Consider the following 9,546-nt stretch of genomic DNA (forward strand, 5'->3'; position numbering starts at 1 on the left):
TTGAAGGCAAATGAATCTAGTTAATGATGGTGGCACAAATAGGCCCAAGTAGAGCTTTCAAACCCTCTGGTGGCATTTTCCTAAGTGACTGCCTGATGTGGAATCTACCTTCCAAAGCAAACCTTGTCATTGCACTCAGATGTATTTTCTTTTGGAAGGCCAGACATGAATTCCCACAAATGATGGGTTTTCAGACAAGACTGGATGGTCGGTGATGAGCCTTTTACCATATCCTTAAAGGGCACATTTACTGTGCCCATCTCAACAGGAAGTAAACATGTCTACATGGGCTTTAACTGGGAAGTTTGCATAGTAATAAATTCTCTCTGAAACCTTTTGAGTGTATCCTCACCGTTTATAGACCAAGTGCTAGTAGTTTACACAGATTCGTGCAAAGAAAGCTGTTCTGTCAGGCACATCTTTCTACCAGCAACTTTGTACCATCGGTGTGGAGTATGAATGTTGAGGCAATGACTAACGTCAAGGTCAAGGCCAAAGAGATCATCAAATACTTGTGTGCCAGCTTGTACCAAGACCGAGTGCCTTGCTGTTGACAGTGCTGTGTTTTTAAATGTTGAGCTGTTATGTGCACACTTATAAATACTTCCTGCACTAGTGATTGTCAGTGGAGTCTAATGAGGAAACACTGATCCTGGAGGGTTCCATTTTGGCATTACCAGAATGTGTGTGTTCATCTGCTTCCCAGACATATGTCCTTACATTAGTTAACAAGTTTGCACGGCTCCCTCTGAGCACAGATGGAAATGGTTTCCAAACTTTGGATAAATGGATAAATGTTTGTGGTAAACTCTCTCTGAAAAGAGCCACAGTAGTAAGAACAAATGTACACAATGGCATTGCACATGGCTTTATAGAAATATATGATTAGATATAGCCTCTTGTTATTTGTGTGTATGAACTATATAGGTGTGTGATGTATATAACACACTCTTATGGCACACATATATATCATATATTATTACACGTATCAGTTTTATAAAACCTTTGATTTGCCTCTACATTCTTAGGCCCAGCAGCCCAAGGAGGAGCCACACAGAGCAGAGAAACAATTGACTGGCAAGAAGGATGTTACACCTTAAAGGGATCAGTATCAGCACTGGACCTGCTACAAGCCGCAAAAATATACAAAGCAGGATTTCAGCTGATTATGAGAAAGCTAATACCTGGACAAATCCAAGGGCCTTCCAGAGGTCAAGCTGAGGCTCAAGGAGCCTTGGTGATATGTGGCTTTTGATTATCAGCCGTTTCCTGCTATGAGTTTCTTGTGTGCTATTGTAGCTTCTCCATCATTTATTGAGCACCATTTCCCCTCTACTAAAGGAATATTTAGATAACCATCTGCACTGACAGCTGTGCTCAGCCTGAACCCCAATTCAAGCCTCCCTGTAATTATCGTCATTGGCAGCATCCGGCCAGGTCCATCCCCAGATGGAGGAAAGTACCTTATCAGAGATACCTCTGTACTCTCTAAGACCAGACTTAAGTGTCCAGAATACCTGTGTAAGAAGGCCTGGCGGATATACCAATTAAGCTTAACTTCCTCCTTTCCCAAATCTTACCTCTAGCTCCAGATCTCCCTTTAACTATCACCAGAGGCATCTAGCTGTACACAGGTTGCCTAATGACGGAGCACACTTTACCCCCACACTGCAGAAAAACGGCCGACAGCTTGGACAGATAAGAGCCACAGGGGAAAAAGAAGGCAGTTTTATTTTATCCCATTGACCTAGCAATTTATAGATTCTTAACGTTTTCTACCAATCACATTTAAGATTATATTTAAGCACATAAGATCCCTCTTCTTAAATATTTCCAGAATTTACATTTAGTTAATTCATTTTCCCATTAGTCACTTCCCTTTTGGGTTGCAAATGATAATTAATGGTTATTGCCCCTCTATGTGATTCTTATCACTCCTTAGTTTGCTCTGGATGTCTGGCTTTGCACTGCCAAGGGATTACTGCTTGTAAGTGTATATATACGGGGACTTCCAGGGCCCAGAAAGAGGAAGAAGAAGATTGGGAAGAATAAATGACTGTCCTAAAGCTCTGTGTGCTGAGATTCTATTTCCCAAAAATAGTCCTCGCCATTCAAAGTTCTCTGTCCTGAACTTTTGGGATGTATAATATTAAGGCTGGTCCCTCTAATATTATATATGAAGGACCACTGAGACCAAGTTCTCAGCACAAAGGACTTTTATTTGCCCCAGGAAGACAAAGGACAGGAAGTAAGAGACAAAGACAGGAGATAATGGATGAGGGAGAAGGGGAAGGGAACAAGGGTGAGGAGTTAGGTGTATTTGTCCCAGAGGGACAAAGAACTGCCTCTGCGTAGAGAGGAGATGGGCATGGTCTACAGGAAAATGGTAGTTTATAAAGGTACAAGGGGAAATCCCATGTTAGGATGAGGTGCTTAATTTTAATTGATCATGTTGAGCCAAATGGGCTTTTGATAGCTGGACTTGAATATTTTGATAGCTAGACCTCGATACTTGGATTGCTGGACCTTGGTAGTCAGCCTCAGGAGGAGGAAATGGCCAAATAAGGGAATGGACGTTGGTGCCTAGCTTTAGGAATGTAATCTTATGGTTCTTAGCAAGGCAGAGGCAATGGGGAAGGAGGGCAAGGCCTCTCAGAGCCATATTGCCATGGTTGGGCTAGCTAGAGTCCCTTCAAAACCTGTTCAAAGGAAGATGAGGTACCCCGTGCAGTTCAGGATGAGGTCAGCTGGAAGGAGATGGCCTACACAGAATTCTTTTGCTCTGGCTATTCGGTATCCTTTAATCTGCAGGATTCCTCCATTGCCCTTTGTTTTTTATGACACAGAAGAGTTTTGTTAGAGTAGCTGTTTTGAAGAACACTCATGAATCTCAGCTTGTTTACTATGTTTTACGGCTTTTTTTTTTCTTTCTGAATCAGTTTTCCCTGACTATTGTGCTGATATAAAGGGCAAGGATAGTTCAGTTTGGAGCTCACAGTGCAGCTAGGGATATTGCATTTCCCTGCATTAATGTGTTAATGCATGAGCAATGTGGACAGTTATTGCTCTCACAAGGCAAGGATAACAACAAGTACATTCATACACAGACACAAAACGGTCAACTCACTTTCCTTGTGGGCACCCTTGGGAAAGGAATTGGAGCATGTTGGTGTTGTGCCCCGGTTTTCCTTTATTACTTATTGTCTTCTTGGGGTTCGCTTTCATCATCCTACCTTACCTACAGGCTTTTAGTGAATAAGCTCTGGAGAGATGAAGATGACCGTGTACCATGTTTCAGGACATCCAATTATACTGATTTTGTGTGCAGGGGCCTGGCCTGGGAGCTGATCACCAGGAAGCAGTTGATTAGAAGACTGATGATGCTGAGACCCAGGATGACGCTCTTGTCATATTTTGGAAGATGACTGTAAAGTGATGCTTCCAAACCTAGGGCCCCTTCTAAAGCCAGAGACAGTTATGTGCATCATCGACAATGCAAGGCATGGCATGTCCACTGTGGGAAATATTACTTCTTTGGATACTGCAAAAGTAACTCACTGCTAGTTTGACATCAGATTTCACTTGCAATTAAAAGATTCTCTGATATCTAGTGCAGACCCCTAATGCTTGCCGTCAACTGTTCCAGATAGAAACAAATTTGGTGAACTCATGCTACCTTATGAAGAAGGAAAATGTTTTCTCAGGTGTACATAGAAGTCCTTGAACCAAAGACTGATCATGTCGGCACATTGTTAGGAAGATCTGTGTTAATAAATCCATAATACATTTCTAAGAAACAATAATGTGCATTTTCACAGCACTATTCGGACCATACAATTTCTTTTTCTGTTTGTTTGTTTGTTTGTTGTTTGTTTGTTTTTCAAGACAGGGTTTCTCTGTGTAGCTTTGCGCCTTTCCTGGAACTCACTTGGTAGCCCAGGCTGGCCTCGAACTCACAGAGATCCGCCTGGCTCTGCCTCCTGAGTGCTGGGATTAAAGGCATGCGCCACCACCGCCTGGCAGGACCATACAATTTCTTATAGCAGTTGGAGTCTCTTGGGCAAATAAGGGGGCATGCATCCTGACCACACAGGACTTTGGAAGACAATGAGGATGAAGTGCTTTCCTGAGGTAAACATCGCCAGAGGCTAAAACAGCCAAATTAAAATATTTTCCTCTTTATTTTTCAGCACTAGAAACAAAGCAAATACAGCAGTATTCTATTTGTTCCATATAGACAACTTCAAGCATGGCAGTGTTTTCTCTTTTCCGTATTTAGGATATCATTGCAAGTTTGAACACACATGTGCTAGTGGGTCATATTTTTCATTGTTTCTGGTCGGTTCGAGTTTGGTTTTTCCTAAAATGTATACACAGTTCTGGCTGGTCAACTGACAGTTTCACCTACATCACTTCAGCTAGTTGGTTCTGAAGTTCAAGAGTCTACCATGTTTTCCTTTCACCCCCAGAAAGTGTTTTCTACCGCCATCCTGTATCTCAAAGTCCACTGCAGGAAAATCATATGCAGGACTGAAGGTGCCTGTAGGGTTTCATGTGGCGCTTTTTATAAAATCCCAAGTATCCTTGTCATTTATACACTATTCAAGGCTTTCCAAATGAAATTCTGTTGAGGAAGTCCGGAACTGCTCTGTTCATGTTGTAGGTGAAGGGGAGCCAAAGGTGTTAGTGAGGACAACATGCAGTCGTACTTATGCTGTCTTCCTGTTTGAAATCTCCCCCTGAATCGCTCACGACAAAGTCTTACAATTCTCTGCAGGAGCAGAGAATTCTTGCTCATGGATCAATTGATTCCTAGCAGTTAATGCTACTCAACACTGTGTCACTTGTAATTTTGTGCTTTCTTTGGCGTGGTGTGTAGACCAAACCTTGGGAGGTATTAACTTTTCTTCTTTGCTTGCTTTTGTACTTATTAAATTCAAACTCTTATTTCTAGTTACGTTTTTTATCAACATAAACCAATAAAGAATTTTCCTCAGCGTCTTCTCGGCTTTGGCATGACTGGGAACCACTGACAGCTTGAAATTTATGTATTTAGAACCAACCCTCCCCATTGGAATCGACTTGATAAAAATGTCTGGCTCAAAAAAAAGTCTGAAAAGAGAAGAGGAGGTGGGAGAAGAGGAGGGGGCGCCGTCCGGATCTAGAGAGATGGCTCAGAGGTTAAGAGCTCTTGCTGTTACTGCAGAGGACCAGCGTTTTCCCCCCAGCACCCAAAGCCTATGTCAAGCGACAAATAACTGCTTTTAACTACCACTCCAGGGTATCTATGCTCTCCTCTCTTCTGGACTTGGTCACCTGAACTCACATGTGTACACACACACACACACACACACACACACACACACACACACACACATACACACACACTAAAAATATAGGGAACTATTTAAAGTGACATCAAAGCGTAGCATATCTATTTTCTCCACATAAGCCCCAGGTTAGTAGGCTACAGAATTGATAGAAGTTGTGTGTTAGTAAGTAGATTAAAAGGGAAAGGACCTATGAATATATGCTGAGGCAAATTTCTTTGGGGCCTGTCTACTCTGCCTCTATAAGCTAAGGCATGAAATGATGAAATGTCAATGGCTTATTTGTAGTTTCTGACCGACACTAGTTGTGTGGTGACAGAAAGTACATTTGTATCCTTAGCACTTTATAGTTTTTTTTTTTAAGTTTTTTTTATCGATGGTTGTGAGTCACCATGTGGGTGCAAGGAATTGAACTTAGGACCTCTAGAAGAGCAATCAGTGCTCTTAACCTCTGAGCCATCTCTCCAGTCCAGAGATTTGTTTATCTATTCATATGCAGTGTTCTGCCTGCATGTACGCCTGAGGAGGACACCAGAGATCATTGTAGATGATTGTGGACCACCATATGGTTGCTAGGAATTGAACTCAGAACCTCTAAAAGAGCAGCCAGTGCCCTTAACCTCTGCGTCCTCTCACTAGCCCTACACTTTATAGTTTTGAAAGAGAAATTACAATACTTAAAACACTGTATGTTAGCTCTGATATCCAGATGGGTTAGCACATGATGTTGGCGTCACAATACAGGTCTCTCTCTCTCTCTCTCTCTCTCTCTCTCTCTCTCTCTCTCTCTCTCTCTCTCTCCCTTTAGCTGTATTTCATTTTACTTTTTTAACTTCTTTTACTTTTTATATTATATCTCTATTAAGAAATACTGATACTGAATTCAGATAGGGCCACCAAACTGTCTTTTTGTTTTGGGTTTTTTGTTTGGTTTTGTTTTTCGAGACAGGGTTGTTTTGGTGTGTAGTTTTGGTGCCTGTCCTGGATCTCAGTCTGTAGACCAGGCTGGCCTCGAACTCATAGAGATCCGCCTGGCTCTGCCTCCCCAGTGCTGGGATTAAAGGCGTGCACCTCTGGCACCTGGCTCCAAATTGTCTTTTCAATCAACTGGATTAAGCTAATTTCAGTTACTGTGTCCAGTATCTAATACGCCAGTATTGCACATGGCAACAAGACTGAAGCTGTTTGGACCCGGTGTGGACTCATAAATCTCTATGTTTTAATATCTCGAGTTTGTTAAAAATGTTCCAAAAGTGAATGAAATTTTAGCATGTATGTTCTTCCAGGTCAAATCCCTAGACACAAGTGCAGCTAGTTTTGAACTAGGATTCTTCAGACCCCGTCCACTCCCCATTGTAACTGTGTGTTCGCTCTTAATATTCTCTTCCTACGATTCACATTTATCATGTCTAGCCATGCTCTGCTTGAGCCTTAAGTTCTTTCTTTAATCGGTCTGAATGTCATCTCTGTTGTTTGTTTGAATCAATACATATTTTTAATTTCTGTGTAATAAAAACAAATGAAAAAGAAAGAAATCCCACCTCACCTCCAATGGTAAGTAACTTACTGGGTACAGAATTCTAGGATTTTCAGTACTTTTATGCGTTCTTTGTTTTGTCTACCATTTTTGTCTTGTGTGTGTGCTGTGCATGGTATATGCATGTGCGCATTTGTGTGCAGGGATGTACTCCCCCCTGCACACACACATGGAGGCCAGAGCTCAGAGTTTGGGCTGAATTGTCTGGTAAGCCACGGGGTCTATCTATCACTTTTCATTTCCCACTCTGAGAGGAGTGTGGAAACAATGTGCACTACAGCAGTTCCTCCCTTTACAATGGCTTCAGGTTCCACAGTCAATTGTAGTCTAAAACCGTTAAGTGGACCTCCACATACAGAAAATCCATGTAGTTTAAATGGAATGCTGTTTGGAGTTGTGTGATGAAAGTGTCCCACTCCTTCCCACCTGGAATGTGAATCATCTCTTGGTCTACACTATTCATGACCTGTCAGTCACTTGACAGCTACAATGATTACCAGATAAAGTGTCATACTGAAATATGTATACAGATAAGACTTATTTTACTTTATAGTGGATCTAAAGTACACAAGTAATGATACAAAGGAGACTAAAGCACGCAAGAGCAGATTAACTCTGGTACCTTGAAACAATGCTTCAGAGTATACAGGGAAAACATATGAATAGGGTTTGGTACTAATCCAAGATATCAAGCATTCAGGGTTCATCACAGACAATGAGGACATCTCTCAGACAATGAGAAAACAACTATATGAAAATGATTTCCCTTTATCTTTTGCTCAGTATAGGTAGTTAAATTTACATGAAGTTAATTGTACATATAACACATGTCCACCCTATTATCTGCATACCTACAGATGCATAATGCCTTACAGACCTTTAGAAGAAAATGTTCTCAAGGTCTTAGTGTGTTAGAAAGTGATCTCATTTTCTTGATGTCATGCCAACACAATGATTAAAGTGTAGTTCTTGTGAGCATGCTACTGTTCTAAAAATTTAGCCAGCAATGATACTGAACTTTTAAAAGTAAAATATAACAAATGGCCTAGGAATTAGAAACAAAGGTTCAAATATTGGCTCCCCAATTTGTTTGTTCTGCAGCATTTTTGAATTTACTTCTGAAACTCTATTTCCTTACTTATAGCACAGAGATATATGACCTACCTCATGAGTTTGTTTTGTGATGATAAAGAGAATGTATTGAAAGTGCTCAGGAGTGTCTGACACTTTTGAATGGCACTGTAATTACTACTCTAACTATGGTACCACATAAAGGAAATGTTCATCCTTAGAAGAAATTAGTTTCATACTACCATTTGGCAAAGAGTTTCATACTACCATTTGGCAAAGAGTTACAGTTAGAGAGCATAGATTTTGACCTATTTTAGACAATTGTGATAAGTTTTAGAGAGACAGAACGGCAAACATGTATGCAGTTAGATTTGACAAGTGTCTCTACCTTCAGAAGAGTATGTCTCACTACTCACATGTCTATGCAGCCCCCAGAACAGTTTCACAGGAATCAGGAAGCATGCTGGAAAAGTTTAGATAACATGCTTGGTCATATGGACTTTCTGTACTTAAACTGTGGAAGATCCCTACTGTCGATTTCATTCAGAAAGCAATTGGCAAGGATTCTACTCCTTTCCTAATATCTACATTGGAAACCACTTCTTGCTGTGGGGGAACACAAGTGCCAGAAGAAAATTTTCTGTCAACAAAATTTACACAGTCTCAAATAGGTAATGGAAACTTCCTCCATGTTTCATAGACTCCATCCATAAGGTATTTTATAACTCATGTGGGGAGCAGAATGAGAGTTTGTCTTTGCCCGTCAACTTTGAAAAGTGGCATCTGACTGGTATCTGCATAGGGTCCCCCTTAGAACTAAGTGGCATTACCGAAAGGAACCAGCGCATACATGGCTGTGGTATAAAACACATTCAAAGGGGTTCCTTCTCCATTAAGTCTGCAGCTTTGCTTTTTAGAGAAAAACCCTTCCCCCTTATATATAGAATAGTACAGTCTCTAGGAAAGGAGTTTTCCGGGGATGTAGACGGACGTGCATTTGACGTGTCTGCATGCCCGTTCGGACTCACAGGTATAGGACCTTTTGCCAGTGCCCAACTGTTCATTGTCTCTGATTTCTTCCTAGATTCTCGGCTTGGCAGTAGTCTCCATTTGTGACTCGTGTTTTATCTTCTATTTCAATGACTGTAGCACATCTTGTGTTTCTCCAAACATGAACCTTGTTTTGCCATCATCTTCTGGCTCCACACAGAAAGTCTGGACCGCCATTTTCTCCCTCCCATCTTTTGGTATAGTCTATATAAAATTCTTCAAAATTAAGTTTATCAAAAGGCATGTTATGAGACACTTTGATCAGAGAATACAAGTGGAGTTCAACTGGAGTCTCTATGAAATCTGCAGTCTTCAAACAGAATGTGTCATTCTGCCATTCTGTGTTTTCAAGTAGACACTGCTTGAAGAAACTTCCAGAAATGATCACTAGTCCAACCTCAAACAGACACAAGCATCTCCATCGCCTATACTGATAGCTATATCAGGATCACTGACAATGTCTTTTTGAAAGTAAAAATGATGCCAGTGTTTTGGTCCACAGATTCGTAAAAATTTCTTTCTATGCTGTATTTACTGATCAGACTGTGGGTAATGAGT

Source organism: Peromyscus eremicus, chromosome X (genome assembly GCF_949786415.1).
Source record: "Peromyscus eremicus chromosome X, PerEre_H2_v1, whole genome shotgun sequence".
NCBI lineage: Eukaryota > Metazoa > Chordata > Mammalia > Rodentia > Cricetidae > Peromyscus > Peromyscus eremicus.